Here is a 15,854-nt window from a genome sequence, read left to right on the forward strand (position 1 = left end):
CACTAGGCTACCCCACCGCTCCTGTGTTATTATGACCTTCGGCGTATCAGGACTTTTCATAAAACTTTAATAACCGAGGCAACACCCGGTTTAACGTACTAATTACTATCAAGTTAATATAGTCATTTAATATAGTCGTGAATTAAATCATCACATACTGACGCTTAGTCACTGACATTTTCGTTAAGATGATGTGAACTTCGATGGCTTTCTCCATGGTCTATCAAGGAAAATAATTAGCATGTACAAACACTAACGTTTATCACATATTTATTTCATAAAACTGCAAACAACTAGAAACCTGTGAATTGTTACCTTCTAACACCTACGTATAACGCTTAACACTTAATGTTTCCGCCCTCTGACGTTGTGCAGAATTGACGCGCGGTGTTACGTTCGTAAGACGAGTGTGACGGACGCTGTGCGTAATGGAACCTGGTGTCCGTAGCAACGAAACACTTTTCTAAGGCGTTATGGAGTGTCGGCGATACCAAAACTCTCACCTGTCGCCGACATGAGAACTCAGGTAATTCTTACGCATATATTAAGTTCCTATTTGCATTACAGTCAACAACATACAGTTGATTATTCGTGCTAACGAACACGTGGCCTAATATGTTTTGGTAATTAAATTCTGTTTCACGACTTATATACAATTTAAAACATTTTTGGATTTTGTAATTAAAAGGTTTGTGTATGCATACCTGGTCTCGTCGCCATATGGCTGAAATAATGCCGATGCGACGTAAAAATGTAAAGCACTCACTTTGAAAAAGTATCAAGCCGGATATCTGAAAACCAAAATTACTGAAGCCCAGTTACTCTTACTGAAAATCAAATTAGCATTTTTATATTAAACAAAACGAATTTCGTCCCAAACCTATATTGCCAATCCTTACTACAAAACAGAATCTAGGTGGCATTCATTTAACTCTGCTTCAGAAGCAAGGACGTCTTAATATCGTGCGCAACGTTAAGCTTAAGAGTATTGAGTTCTGTATGACGTGTAATTATTCAAAATACGACACAGCGGCTGCAGCAACGCACGTATCATTGATATACTGATACCCTCTCTCAAAGTGTCAAGACACGTTTCATATTCTTCACGTAATTAGTACGAGAAGCACGTCTTTAGTAAAGCAGTTTGAAGTTATACAACCGGCTTTGTGATCCGGTGTTGTTTGTACACCGTAAAAAAAAAGAGATTAATTTTCTCTCCGTTAGGTTATAGCAGTGTCGTGTCCATGAAAATCGGCTCACATAAAAATCACAGCAGAAAGATATCACCTCGTCTTTTACACACGGACTGAAAATAAAATACGATTCTAAATTTCGTGTCATCAACGAAATATCACTTTATCTCCATCACAGTAGATTTCAAAATAGATCTACGCTTGCCTCAAGGTTCGGTTTCTATGTCAAAGGAAGTTAGGTCATAATATGATGTACAATGAACATCAAACTCAACTTACAAGTGCAGTATTCATTCAATGAGTATACATGGCATTGAAAACGTGTAACACTGCAACTGAGAGTAGCGGGGTTCTCGGTTTAGACCATATGACACGGTAGCGATAAGAACGCTATGTACACAACGTATATGAATAGCCATGCCTCTGTTTGTTTCAATTACTTTTACGTATACTTAACTTAAAAATCTATCGGAAACTTTAACAAAGTAAAGTTTGTTTTGAAATTTAAAACGTGGTGTTTGCAGGGATTCACGTGGCAGGTTGTTTGAACAAGTATCACTGAAACGGGCGCATAGTTGCACATGGTCCACACAAGAAATGCATGGTCTCTTGACAAAAAACCTACTTGGTACAAAGTACAGTTGACCAAATTCAAGGCACTTGTCTCCAAATTATTCTTATTCTTGTTTCGCAGTAAACACGCTTTATGTGTCTTCTTAACGGGATGTAGCATGAAATTTGTAAATAATAACAGCTTTGATAGAAATATTAAAGCCCATCACTTTCTATTTATGTGCTCACACATAGATCATTTTTCGTCAGCCTATCAACTACACACCCTAAACTCCACTCCCCTACTCCAAAACCACAACCTCCCCTCCCCCTTAACTCCAGCCCGTATTGGATGGCATGTCACTAATGATGGCACGGCTAACACTGCTATGAGACGCCAGGGGCAAACCCTTAGATATCTGAACTCGCACCGTCCATCTCCTCTGCATTGAGTCTACCTCACCCCCAGCCATAATCCATTTTTCCACTGTGCGGGTGGTAATAATTGATGTCATTCTGTCTCATCTAATATTCTCTACCCCCTCCACCCAATTACACCACCCACTATGTCACTCTTAAGGCCATCCCTCATTAAAAACTGTGCCAGACTAAACGTCACCCTTAAATCCTACTCCCTCCCCCTATCACCTACTTTGCAGACTCCTCCCCACCCCCAAGTCACCCTAATTTCACCATACACAAACCCTTACCCTCACGATACCCACCCCTGACCATCTTACACATCACCCTAACCCCGGCCCTACCCACCCCCAAAACACCCTAGTTTCACCATACACAAACCCTTACCCTTACTACCCCCACCCCTGACCATCTTACACATCACCCTAACCCCGGCCCTACCCACCCCCAAAACACCCTAGTTTCACCATACACAAACCCTTACCCTTACTACCCCCACCCCTGACAATCTTACACATCACCCTAACCCCGACCCTCCCCACCCCAAGACACCCTAGTTTCACCATACACAAACGCCTACCCTCACTACACCCACACCTGACCATCTACCACATCACCCTAGCCACCCCCAAGTCACCCTAGTTTCACCAAACACAAACCCTTACCCTCACTACCCCCACCCCTGACAATCTAACACATCACCCTAACCCCTACACATTGCCAAGTCCGGTTATCACTAACAACATCACCCCACCCCTCAGTCATCTTCACCCTCACCACACACATCCCCAACCCACAATCTCTGCATCAACCCATCCCCCATCTCGTCACAAAGGTAAGTGCAGGTAAGTACCACATCTCACCCAAAACCTGTCACCCTCCCTAAATCCCCACCCCAACAAAAACTCACCAGTTTCGGAGTCTCCACCAAGTGCATGCTTAGTCCGTGGGCATATGTACATGAGGGGGGATGTCAGCCACAGTGAGGGGCCGAGGGAGACGTCCTCTGTCTCAACATACCTACATACTGTGAGGTAGCCGGATAGTCTTACTCGGCTATATTTGACAAGCTTCAGGTGCTCCTACCTAGCGAAAACGATTGATGTTTGCTCGCGGTTAATTAAACGCCGTCTTTCGACTCTTATGGAGCCATGTAGCTTGCTCGTTTAGACGATACCGTGGAAGCTCAGCGCAGCCTGCCGTCCCTCTGCTGTGTCGGTCATGAGCCGGGGTGAACTAAGGTCGCTGTCCACTGGAGGACACTACGGAGTCCGAACTTGGTCCATTTGGTTTATCTGGTCAGCAAAATGTTCCATATGTCATAAACAGGTAACACAGATGGACTGAAAGGTTTGGAAATCTTTAGAAAAACGTATTCACTGGCCAAATATCAAAACCTTCTGATAAAGGTCATATTTAAAGAAGGCTCTGACAGCTCTTGACCACAGGTCTGATGTGGAGCCATTAAATCGGCGAATTGATGCCAAAAGGTACACTGGTGGACGAATTATAACCAGTGCTATTCATAGGTGGGAAATTAAACACCAGCTGTACTCACGTTACTAAACACATAGAACACTCAATAATCCACACACCTCTGTATTTAGAACCGACATCCACAACAAAGAGCTTCCGATATGAACGAGTGATTGTCGCATATTAATCGCTAAGTTTCAAGCGGGTTCTCTGGCAATAGATTAGGGATGTAAAGACGTAGGATTTGGTTACGAATTATGGATCGTCCTTCAAGAAATGTTCGATTTTTGTGGCAGATCTTTTGCACGTGCGCACGTCCGCAGACGACACATGCAAACAAGGAGACGGTAGGTATACGTTACATGTGTTTGCCGTTTTGCAGAACAGTTCGACATTTGACACCTCTCAACGATTTGATAGAGTTTGATCTGCATGCTGTCAACCGATAGACGTGCGATACGTCAATAGTATGAAAACATTCGGAAGGACTTGGCAGATTTTTGTCCGAAACAAGAAACTATACCTTTTGATTTGCAGCACGAGCGCACACAGAAATGCACAGAGCGCTACCCTCTCGTCGATGTTTTCCCCCAATCACAAATATTTGGATGCAAAAATATGGGCCCATGTCTTAGTATCAGAAATTGCGGCGCCACATCCTATCTTCTTTCCGTTTCTAAGCCGATGCTTGTTTTCGTATCGAGTATAGGTTTTCGTTCGTTTCACTATGATATCCAGGACAGGATTTGAGGAAACCGGCTCTCTAGTCAAAATAGTGTCTATTTCATGATAAGAATCAGAGAAGGAATTCAATGGATACGTCCAATGGCCAGCACGATACCGCAAAAAAACTCCTAAAATAGTTGCGACGTTGCTGAGAAATTAACGGCACGTCAGTTACTGGGCTTTTAGACAACAGTTAAGCAAGTCAGTGAAATACCGCGATCTTCTAGTGCTCTTTGATTTAAAGAGGAAGGAGGAAAAGAACTCGTTTACTTTATCTTTTACTCCGCCCTTTTCTTCTCTTTTGAGGACTATTCATATTTACAACTCATGACGTCATTACGTTTATGTACGTGCAGTCATATGAAATAACTCAAAATATTTTAAAAGTCTAAAACAAACTATTTTAAATGAAATCGTTGTTACACGAATAGTATGTTCTGAACAAGGAAGCAATTTTAAACAAAAAATTTAATACTTATGTTTGAATTAAATCAACTCCGTTTATTGTCTTTGAAAATCAGGATGATAATGATTGATGAGAAAATATGAAAAAGCATTCTGCTTCTCTGACTTGCTCGTTTAATCGTGAAAGCAATTTTTATCTGGTTGTAAATTATGGACAGCAATTTGTTGGCAAAGGTAGAAATGATGACTTTGGATCGTAACACAATCCTCTGCCGTGGTGATAGCTTCACGCCATAACTATACTCAAGGAACAAGATCGATGGCAAAACTAACTTTGTCTTCACTGTTCTTAGTGATCGCCATAATCAGTTATTCCTGCGCAAACATGATTGTAGGTTATAACATATGATAATTTATATAGCCATGACTATGAAGATGGTTTTAACTTTACATTTATTACGGTTCTTGATCTCAACGTTTATAGTGTACCAGTCGGCACGAATACTAGTTACCGACAACTACCAACAATCTCTTTCATATTAATTTAATATGATTATCAAACATCTAGTTATATACATGTGTTATTGCAAGTTATTACACACACATGCAATGAAATGAGAAATATTGATTTTCATAATTATATACTCGTATCCTGACAACTGGCTCTAATCTGATGTAATTTTGCACTTTAACATCCAGTACCTTGATGAAACACTGCACTGTCGTGAAACTATCAATTTGGGTACTTTCTTCAAGAAAATTACATCAAAGTTACGTCGAATTGTTTCGTTGCTGGTAGATGGGGTATTTCGTGTATTTGAACAAAGTAAAGCTGCGGGTATTTGTCTTGAACTATTTGGAAAACAAACTAACTGATAACGATTGCGCGTTGTGAAATGCATATCCTAATGCCTATTGGCCATGGAAGCGATACATTAACACCAAACCGCAATCCCGTCCACGACATACTTCACAGACGAAAAAAACCGGGACTCTGGCTCGCTTTACGAACCCAAACGCTACCCGAGGGCAGGCGGTGACGCAGATATGTTGCGAAAACACTTGCACGTTGGCGTTGCCAAACGCCGCGGTTGTAGTATGTGCACCTGTCGCATAACTTGAGATTCTACTAGCCCTAAATCGTCGAAATCAGAAGCATACCTCCACTTTTGCTAGCCTTTGTAACTGACGAGTCACAAGTGTTTTGGTGTCCCTGGTGCAGGAGATGGGATTTACCCCCGACGTCCTCGCATCGCGCGAGACGACGAGCAAGCAGCGCGCGCCTGGTTCGGCGCGGGACAAGGGGACATTCTTCTCGTGTATGGTGAAATTGCCCCCTTCCCCTCGTACCGCTTCAGACAGAGACTCATCGACCGACATGGGTAACAATTCATATACGCCGTGCAATAATTCCAACTAAGCCTTGCCGCGTTAGGGTATACAGTACAGAACACCAACGTCTAAAACCAGTATGACTAAATTAAGAACAATTTAAATCACTCCATAGCTATTGGTGACACCTGGTTGAAATTTACGTTAACGTACGTGACTCACAATGTTACCCAATGCGCCTTGTGTAATTATCCATGTCACGATCGATACATGCAGTAAAGATAAGACATATGTCATATAGGTATGCACGGTGCTTATAACACAACATCAAAGTAGGTATGCTAAAGGTATGAACACCACAACACAAAGAGAGCCGTACGGACATACCTGCATCGTTTACCGTTTCCTGACAATTCAACAGCTGAAACTGTAGTAAAGTCAAAAATAGACAGCAGCTGAAGCAGCTTACAATGATATTGTGAAATACAATATGTGCCGTGTGTTCGGTTTCATCTGCCGACTATACCATTAGATGGAAGTACGAGAATTGTTAGTTCCTTCAGCACGTACGACCAATCAGCCGGCTTTTATCGATTGATGCCGACTGCCTTCCCAACTTCTATACTACAATACATTGAAAGACGAAACCACATCTCGAAACATTGCTAACGAGGAAATTCAACAAATATTGAAGAACATGAGCCCAACGTGAAATACGCGCGAGATATTAGATGCATTCCTATCTAAAGAGGATGCAAAACTGGGTCACTTCGGTCTGGAACGTAGATGACTAGAAAGTTACATGATAACGCACAAACGAACCATGATCTGAAAATCAAAAGCATTAACCACCACATGCAAACGAAACGTAAAGATAATAGTTATTAGCTGTTTGATGTATGAATAATTAATCCCAACAATTCCGAATATAGTTTCTTCTTAAGAAAATAGCAGGATTGGGTTTTGGTTCTTAAAAGTTAAAATGCATCAGAAAAAATTAAATTATTGAGAAAAAAAAGAGTAATGAGAAAAAGTGAAGAGATGTTGATGACAAGTCCGATTAAATTACCCGTATGGATGAAGTTCCAACGGAGAGAGGGATGTATCCACTAACAGACTCGCCTCTGACAACTGCAAACGATGCCAAGCCGCGTTGACAATTGGCTATTTATACTAGATCTAGCTGAATAAAAGCGTTTTTCACCTGCATTTAATAGCCAACAGTGAGTAGCACTGTGGCCTGCCTCAAAGATATCTGGTATCTAACTCACGTTATTCGCTGCCCACAACTAGACAACGCAGTGACATCGTGACGTCACAAGCTTACGGCAAAACGTGACGTCACACCCTTTAATTGTTCGTCTCGTGCGAACGTGACGTCGACGTGCGTCATCGAGCGATGTCCACGAAGCCCTAGGTATCCCCGACCTACCGTTCAATACCACCGCTAACTTGTAGAGAATATTGATCGGCCGTGAGTGCACGCTCCACAATTCTAACGGCTATCTCTCGCCGGCTCAGTCGCTCATGGGCTTAATTGCCACTTCTATCAATATAGTTCCTGCTTGCTAATTTCCGACTATCTACACCTATTTGATATACACCGGTTCGGCTTAACCCCTACTGGTTCCAAGAACTTGACTTTATATCATGCAAAACCTGGCTTTCAACCGATATTGCTCTGTTCGAGAAACATCTGTTTGGTCCATGGTTACCAAAGAATGTCTGGTGTTAACTCGTTTCAACTCCAAATTTTCTTGATCTATACATTTATCGTGCACGATCGCAGTTGATACACTCTGAGAGCAGACCAAACATTTCGTGGTATTTCCCTCACCAACGAACTTGCGCCAAATGAGCCTAATCTCTCTGCAGGGACAAATTTGGTAGTTGGCGATGCCTCCAAGTTTTGACCAAGACCCATGCAGGGCCAAAACGCATGTTCTGTTTGTGCAATTGAAATAAATATTTTCTTTGACAGACGTAACAAGAAAGTATTTTTCAAGCCGAAAATCCAGCTGGTCATTTAGTATGGGGTATTTTGTAAGGACCACTTGAAACAACAATCACTGCCAGGAAAGAACGTGAGCGCACAGTGTGGAGTTACACACACAAGAATCTAGACGGATTCCTCCCATTGTCTTGCGCCTTGCGCGCGGAAAAATAGACCCTTCCTTTTGATATCTGGAGGCCTATTTCCCTCGCGACTGCATATTCCAAGTACGATTCGGGGCTATTTCTCTCACGGCAAAACGAGTCGGGTAGGATTTCATTCCGATGGATTTCAGGCAATTCCCTTAACACAATGCGCGATGGGAAACTGTAGTCACGGCCATACAGTTCAAGAGCAAAGAGAACATCTTTTAGCAATTTATTCTTTATGACAAATCTCTCTTTGTATGAAAAGTACATATTAATTATTCAAGTCAAATATATATGTCCCTGTCTTCGCCGTCGATTTCTGAAGATGTTTTGATGTCCTTACAAAACAAAACTCATTAAACTTGTTCAAGAGATACATAAATGAGACGAGAGTTAGCCTTACGAGAGAAATATCGCTTATTCATGTAATAATTTCTGTCAGAATCGCCAACCGTATAGGACTTCAAAGGCTATAAAGACTGATTAAATTCACTGGAAAGACTTAATACAGAAAAACCTAGTCTGCCGTTACGCGACGATCCGCGTTGTTGTGAGAGTCGCACTAATGAAATGAATTCTACATAACGTCGTCTGGGCAATTGAACATATCTGATTTCACTTCTTGTGAAGACAATAGACCTGTCACATGACTAGATAAATCTAGTGACGTCATCAGACGTACTAATTTATTTTTGACAAAATGCTAGTTTACCTAGCGACACTCTCGTGTTAACGAAACAATACTCATTTGAAAAGGAGGAAATTGTAGGTGTGCTATTATTTATTCATTTTTTGACACAGTTTGCTCTCCTAGCTATGGATGACCGACTAATAGCCCACTTTATCTATCTTATTTCCTTTCTTTTGTAAATCTACCACGGAAATGTCCAATTAATGCATTCAGTTTGTTTTGACAAATCTATATATCATTAGCGGAGGGGGCTGTGCGCCGGTGTGTGTGCCGAGTCGACAGTTGGCCACGGAGAAACGTCCTTTCTAATGATGTTTCACCACCACCATGTCAATCCTGAACAAATACCTTCATTTGCAGGTAACCATTTCGTTTATCTTGAACGAAATCCTCCACAGGCAATGTTAAATAGTACACGATCGGTCTTACATGTGCAGCCTGTTATTTGAACTCTTACCAAAGTCAATATTTCCTCGGCCGAAAAGTCTTACAATTTCATCTTGTGTCTTACTCCCTCGAACGCACGCTCTAATATGGCGGTTAATGGGTCGAAAGTCAGCGCGTTCTCTCGCAATATGCGCGTAGGTTGTTTGGATGTCCTTACAAATTATCAGTGAAAGTTGGCCACTGCCCTCAGGAAACAAGTCTCAAATTCATTGCATTTGTGTTATCGACTGAGAGATGTTTTAGTCACATATGTGGATGGTCGTCGGAGCAATAACACTCTCACTATCTCAAATTACCTCTTGAAAGCATCACTTTATCCACCACGTTATGAGTCTCTTATCCCTGAAGGCCGGAGTGGTAGTGTTCTCCCAACTATCTTTCTGACAGGTACTTCAGACCCAAAACAAAGAAGCTTATCTCCTTAAGAGATAAAATACTGCGGACGGTATAACCATAATTACTCTCTAGTATGGAAAGAAAACAAAGGAATTTGACAAATATGAACACCTATACATTATAGGACTTAGAAAACGGATCGTTATGAGACTTTGAAAAGGGATCATAATGAGACTTCGAAAACGGATCGATAATTTTCTCCATTTTCTTACTCTCAGTAAGACTGTTTTTGTATCAGCCATTTTTTTTTTAATTTTCTGGTTCTATAAGCAGTGTCTTCACGCAGAACAAAGTGGTCACGTGGTATTGTCAATAATTCATCGCATATAGAAATATATTATACTCATTTTAAGATCCTGTTACTTAACAAACACCATAATAAAACGATGCGACTTATCATCATCCATCGCATATTATGAAATTGTTTGTGACATTCACAAAATACTCTTCTTGAAAACATCTCCGACTGTTGGTACATCAATACTTAAAGATACAATGTTTGCTATTTTTTACAGAATATCGAATTCAAACATGTTGAATTTTTCATAACTTGTCGAGTATTCATTTACATGCGCGGCCTCAGCATTAAAAATTGAACACTTTACCTCTGGGAAAACACACTTCAACTGGCATATTGTCATAAAAATGCTTATCATGTATATTTTAATACTTTCAGAGCACCAGGACCACACGCACTAGTATAGGTCAAACATAACTATGTAGATATAAAGACAAACGCAAAGTGGATGATCAAGTAATTTGAAATAAAAGATGTGTGTGTATTATATGTATATTTCACAGTATTTTTCAAGTATGTATGTATGTATGTATGTATGTATGTATGTGTGAGAGTGTGTGTGTGTGCGTGCGTGTATTCTCAAGCCAATACCACAAACCACACAATACCTCAATACAGTCAGAAATATTATCTCAGTACAGTTAGAGAAATGACTGTATTAAGTGTTATAACTAAACAACATATATTCACCATACACAATTACGTTTAAAAACAATGTAAGTCTGAATTTCTAAATATTACACCTACCAGACGGTGTCAATGGGTCAGAGCTGTGGTCAAGATGTTATCGAACACCTGGGAGAGACTATGGAAGCCCTTACATGGCTGCCTCGAAGCACGACTGACTAGCGCCTACTGCTTCGCGTAGGGTCTTCACAGTTACTTGTCATTTCACGACAAACGACTTAATTCCCCTCCGATCCTTAGTCCGAAGATGTGTATTTTAGAACACTTTCGTCAGCTGTCAGCGTCCAGGTGAGGCGTACAGGTAAACTGGTACTTGATTACAGGTAGGTATAACCCACAGGTGAATGCATATGTACTTAGGTTAATATATATCCAACCGCCTACACTTTTAACATTTCAAGACTGCTGGGACATCAATATCGCCAGGTGGCTCAATTCTCCGCGAAAACCAACAAATTGTATATATCTATGCCACGCTTAAATTAATACTTACATTCAAGAGTTGCGTTATTTAAACATGAAACCGTTATATAATGTAGCAGGCAAAATGACGTTGTGGTCAGATCAATCGCGTTAAGCATCGATTCACGCTGAAAAATTAGAAATACAGAATTCAGAAGTTTCGAAATGTTACCATCTTTGCGGGATAGGTATATCATTAAAAATTAATCATGTCTCGTGTAGTTTTGAAACAATCATTCGCCTGTGCACGACACAGAGTCTTCAAAATCGATACCATATCTCAAATATTCTCATAAGTGATTATCGACCTAAGCTTTCATACACAATATACATATCCGGAGATATCGGTTATACAATAAATGTATATACGTGTATTGTAAAGCCGAACGCCAGATGTCTACATGTACAGTTACCTTGTACATTTCAGCTACTGCTGAAATTGAATACACCTGAATTTCAAACAGTACATTTGTTCCCGATTTCGGCTTATATTCTTATCTGCAAGTCTGAATTAATAATATGCTGAGAACTATCGTTTACACATCTCAACCTATATTTCCGTCCCGCCAGGTGGGTTTGGCTGTCGTTTTTCAGAATCGATTTTATTCAAAATACTAGTATATAAATCCCCGGAGAAGCAAAGCGGCTCAACAAAACAGAAGCTCGTTAGACGCTGATCAAGACAATTTCGAAGTTTGTGAAATTCTATCCATTTTCTGCCAAAAACCTTAAACTATCTTTGAATGATTCCAAGGTTTCATTTACAACGGAATCACTTAAAACTCCCGTTACCAAGGCAACGGTAAGCATACGGAACAACTGAAGTAGTGTCACGATTCAATAATGTGAACAGTCAGTAGTAACTCGTTTCTGATTGAATTATATTCTCTATAAATAGTTAATTTTGCGATATGCTACATAAATTCCAGTTCGAAAACGGAATAATTTCAGACATGGACTGAATTAATAATAAACCCAAATGTCTAATGTTTTAATTTGTCATTATCAATTATCAATCGAAAACAACTTATCTGTCAATCGATAATGTAAGGAAACTAGTAAGAAAATATATAATAACACGAACAGTTGTTTCAAAACGCTCGCGTGACGTATGAAAACAATCGTTGAATAGAAATCGATGAGAGCGTGAACCCGAAAGCTGTGTCTGTCCTAGTAATCTCCCTTTAACTGAGAGTCGCGCGTTCACGAGGTTGTGTGGAGAAGTGAAATTGACTGCCGCCGCGAGTTCTCTCGGTTCGCTTCGTCATATTACTAGTTACTCCAAATCAAATCAGAGAAGAAAATCGATTGTGGCTCCGCCGCTCAAGAAGGAAAAGCATGGTTGTTCGGGAATCTACCTGTCTTCGGTTTACAACCTTAGTATATAATAGTGGCGGATTTCTAGCCTAATGTGTGTAAATAGCTTATAAATATTTAATGCATTTAATTTTGTGTTCCTTCCGCGTTGCGTCTAGCGTTTGTGTAAGTGTTAATGTTTGTTTACTATGTTCGATTGCTATGTTTACAAACAACAGACGCATAACCTGCACTTTCACAAATATGAAACGGTTTACAACATTCCATGCAAACACAATCATTGCAATGAAAAACACAATGCCACTAATATGCGTTTTGTAGAAATGATTAAATTCAATCAATATCTATTTTGAAAAAAAATAATGGTAAATATTGACAAAGAATTTATATTAAGTTGAGTTTTAAAATTTAATGCAAGAAATGAGAATTGATAATTTACTAGAGAATGATCAAAACATCTGCTTTACGAGACAAATTGCCATTTAAGTCTTTCCTGGGCTATTTCGGTTAAATCCTGAACTCACAACTTTGCTTTGAACACATGGCGGACGACCCTAGCAAGTAAAACATCGCGCTGGAATCGTTTGTTTTCTAAGACGTGTGGCTTTCAGCCAGTGCGTATAATATTTGATAGCACGGAATTGTACGAATTTCCCCCCATTCCATCCCCCTGGCAGAACCGATGTGAGCAAGATATCCTACAGATGGAGAGACAGAGAATCGGATTTAGAAAATGGAAGAGATTTCCTTCAGTGCCGTTATCTGTCTGCCGAAACAATGACTTAAACCCGTCATTCACTATTCCAAAATATGGTCAAATGAAGAAAATGTTTGTTCCTCGATTCAAAACAAAGTGATTTACATAGACGAAGAAAGCGCTAATGGCAAAAATATCATGAATAATAAAGGTAGAATTTGCACACAGAGTGAGGTGTTGAGATTCAGCCTGTTATTATTTCTGTTACACAGGTAAATGACCATCGGAGTCAAGCGCGTTTAATATGAGCATAACCGATGTGTTAATGTTGACACTCCGCGATAGCCCCGGTCCTTGTTTAAGAAAACATTCCATTACAGCTGATAAACGCTAATGAGCCAATATATGTATATCGCTATCATCGTCCCCTTCCTCGTGCCCAGGTAGCGTGCCAAACACCTGGAGCGAGGACCCCCCACAAGCGCTCGCTTACAAACACAACTCGAGCAGACGACACAGTGTAAACATTTACTTAGCAATTAAATAGATCTAATTACGTGTGCCATTGAACCAAGTGATAAAGCACGTGTGCAGTGAAATATACAAACAAGCTTTCCTACCTTGATGTAACGTTTCTGTAACGCCGACAGTTACTGGCACAGCTTGTAATGGCACTGGCTTCTCTTCGTCCTTCTCTAGAATATAATTCAAAGCCAGCGTGCATATAACCAGCTCTCAACCCAAACGACTCTAAAGCGTGTTGGCCTGCTTGGCGTTCGCAGGAAGCTTCTAGCTTCTCCGAGAGTTTGTGCATCGTACGTATATATTTCATGATCATCGTAACTGAAGTCTAGAGAGGCCGTGACGTCACGCAGCAGCGCGCTTGACGTCACCAGCTTTCAATGCACATTGCTTGTAATTGGAAGCGTAGAGACGAGCTCGCTGATTGGCTCTCCCAGTCTATACCCTTCGGTTGGTTAATAAGCCTCCGCGTCAGAAGTCGGTCGGGAGAGAGCTGTGACGTCACATATCCCTCTGACGCAGTCCGACAGATTGGAGTCTAAACATAGAACCGTTACAGCCACCCATTAGCTACAATACAATATTGATCGAAGGTTTGCAAGACAGCAGAGAGAAATTCGATGAGTACTTATCATAATTTGGCCGTCCTGCTAAAGCACGCTATTTTACGTACTAAGTAATCTTACTTTCTTGAAGATTTGCTCTAAATTTAGCGGGTTCTCCCAACAATAATGACACCGGGGTCTTCCATGCATAAGAAGGGGCGAAATATTGATTCACTATGAAGAATCCAAACGGTCCGTTCCGAGGTGCATTTGAGCGGAAGCGATTCACTGGCCGGGGATATACATAGAATGATAAGGCTTTGTTTATGAGAAAGCGGGGCTGGAATTGGGTCAAGAATTGGGCGGGGGTGCCGACAAACGAATGGTTTCTTGTTTCCGTATCCAATAAAATGTAATATATTTATTATGCACAGAGAAAGCAATGATGCTGTCTCTGCAGATAAGATACCACAGAACACAGCGACTTCCACCATACAGCCCGGATATGATTTAAAGATATGTATCAAAAGAAATCGCTATCGTTTTGTAAATAGCCTGAAAACGTTGTAGCTAAAATAAACGATATGCAAACTCGGGTTTACATTAAAAGCTCCAGTTCTTTAAATATATTGTATAGAAACCAGACTATATGTTTTTCTTGCTTCATAATGTATAAATATATGAATTTGCTACTTTGGGTGTTTGTTTTGGCGGAATTTTTAGAAATTTGATCATCTGTCCCCGGAATTAATACTTCTGTTTGGACAGCCCTTTCAATATGTCTCATCGAACGTTTTATCGAATTTCTCCTCTTGTCCTGGAAATAATACTGAGTAAAGTTTATATAATGATAGAATCTTAAACAAATGTTGACCAGATCAGCTCTTACGATGTAAGGCAGACTGGTTAAACAATCCTGAGAAAGATAATATTTTAAGATGTTGCAAATAAAAGCAATAAGATAAACATGCTCTGTAAACAAGAGAATACTCAGAATCAGACTAAGTCCAGTCAGTCTTCAACAGAGCCGAGTCTCCAGGTTTATAATGCATCGGTTAACAGGGACTCCTAAGCGTATTAGCACTTGGGGTGAGGTGTGTCCGTTTAGATGCAGGTATAGTTAGTGTAATTATAGAAGAAATCAATGAGACTGTGTAGGGCTTTCCTCATCATCATCATACTTGCATATCCCCTTGTTCTAGCCCAATATACCCTAAGTGACCACAGAATAAAGCGAAGGCATTTCCGTTAAGTAATAACCCCCCTACACTGTACCCAATCGCACCCATTTTGATACACGTTGAGAACCTGCAAGGTATTGTCCGCCATTACTTTCAATAGCTTGGTTGCCTAATGCGTTAGTTTCACCGATAAGTACTCCATGAAGAGAAACTCATACCGCCCGTTTGAATGACACCCCACCTCCAAGACAATAGGAAAGCCATTTTGCTTTTTCAGAATGTGGTCGGATACATCTTGGTAGCACTTCCAAGTCCGATCGCGCCAAAATGACCATGTCCCTGCTTTCATGTATGGCACGTGTTTG

Source organism: Haliotis rubra, unplaced genomic scaffold (assembly GCF_003918875.1).
Source record: "Haliotis rubra isolate DU_JTF1 unplaced genomic scaffold, ASM391887v1 Scf91, whole genome shotgun sequence".
Classification (NCBI taxonomy): Eukaryota; Metazoa; Mollusca; class Gastropoda; order Lepetellida; family Haliotidae; genus Haliotis; species Haliotis rubra.